Genomic DNA, 1,904 nt, shown 5'->3' on the forward strand with positions numbered 1-1,904 from the left:
CTCAGGTGCCCTCACACAGTCCAGATTCTACTCTGGGGTTAGCCAGACTTATGAGCACACTTAGCTGATGGATTAGCTATACCGTGTAATATGTTTGGTTTTTTTTTGCACTTGTGTCTTCTCTCACCTTGAGTAATAGGCTACATGTTCTGCCTCTTTTCCTTTTTTTTACAGTTTTAAAAAGAAGGTAGGAAAGAGAGCAGAATGCTTTTTGTGTATTTGACTTTGAATATTTCTGTGTAAGACACAGAAAGCTGACATTTTACTCTGTGACAGAAAGAGGTAGAGAGCGGGAAAGAAAGGGTGTGTATGTGCGTGTGCGTGTGCATGTGTACTGAGGCAGACATCCACCCTGGGACAGTATGTCATCGATTGAGCTGCAGGAAAAGGCCTATTATCTCCAGCCATGGTTCAAGCGGGGGAGTCAAGTGTGTCATATGTGTTGGCTCTAATTGGCAACGCTGCCTGGTGGAGGCTGACTGGGGTATGGCAGAACTGCAGTAACCCCACCACCTCCCGCTCTCATACAATCACCCACCCGCACTGTTGCCTTTGGAAATGTTGCATTGTGCAGCTCGAGGCTTCCTTTTGTTTTGCTGCCCTGAAAAAGAAGATAAAGAAAACAAGTTCAATGCTAATGCTAATTCAGAGATAGTTTCAGCATAATGCATTGTTTATGTATATGTTGTATGATCCATGATGAAGGCTTTTTTGTCTGTTGTGTTAATTATAAAAAAGCAGACAGCACTTTACTGCCCTCCCGATGTTTTGTGAGTCAGTGTCTGCTGTTTTTCCTCCTTCCCTTGTTTTTGCACTCCGTCTTCAGGGTCATTATTTGTTCTATTCTTCAGACAGATCTCTTAACAGACAAACCCTCACGCCTCACAAGTTTCACCTTTTTCTTTTTGGCTTCAGCTGAATGCTTTCATGGTCCAACACTGCCCTCTGCAGGTGAAAACCATTACAACTAAAGGGGTTGTTGCAAAAAGTGGAAAAGAATGTGCACTCAGATCCAAAAGAGACATTCTTAGGCCATGTGGAAGTTGGATCTTACGATGTTTCATCCAGGAGTGGATGAAAAAGGCACAAAAAACATGAATTTAGATGTCTACAGGAGAAACTCAGTTTTGAAACTGATGCAAAGATTAGAGTAGGATGTGCAGTTTATCAAGTGTTGTGTCTAATGTCTAACCCTCTTGTCATGTCTTCCATGTAGTATGCTAGTATCATTTTCTAATTATCTCTTTCATTTTAGGTTTCTTTTTTATCCTAAAATGATGTAGAAAAGTTATCTAACAAAACCATGAAGTTAGTAGGTTTGATAAAACAGACATGAACCTGTGAGGATAATACTGTACATGTACAAATAAACACATTATGTCATTGTTTATATTAATTTGATATGTTTTATCTATTCAAGAGGATATTTCAAAGAGGAATATGTAACTTTTTGCAAAACTGCAAAAACCATTGATTTACACAGTGCATATTGCAGTTTACACTCTCCACGACAGATGCTCACATTATAATAATGTCTTGAAATACAGCCTTAAAGGTGGTGTTGAGCACTTGGTCCTAAATGTCACTTTGAATACTATCGTGTTTTTTTGCATTCTAATTGACTTCCTGTTGAGAGGGCAATTTTTGAAAAAATTCTGAAGTCCTATAAGCTGACATGCATCGAGCAACACATTTTATTCACTTTGTTTTCCTGTGATAACGAAAGTTTTCTGGTTGTTTTTTCAACATCTCAACTTGTTTATCTCATATGCCAATGGAAGTATACGGTATGTTGTTGTCTTGCCTTGTTGAACACCAGCCTATTGTTTAGTTTTCTAGATAACCAGATAATTGTAAAGAGGAAACTTAACATAACTGATAAGAATGCGTGGCCATTTAGGCTC

The sequence above is a fragment of the Labrus bergylta genome, chromosome 3, assembly GCF_963930695.1.
Source record: "Labrus bergylta chromosome 3, fLabBer1.1, whole genome shotgun sequence".
NCBI classification, from domain to species: domain Eukaryota; kingdom Metazoa; phylum Chordata; class Actinopteri; order Labriformes; family Labridae; genus Labrus; species Labrus bergylta.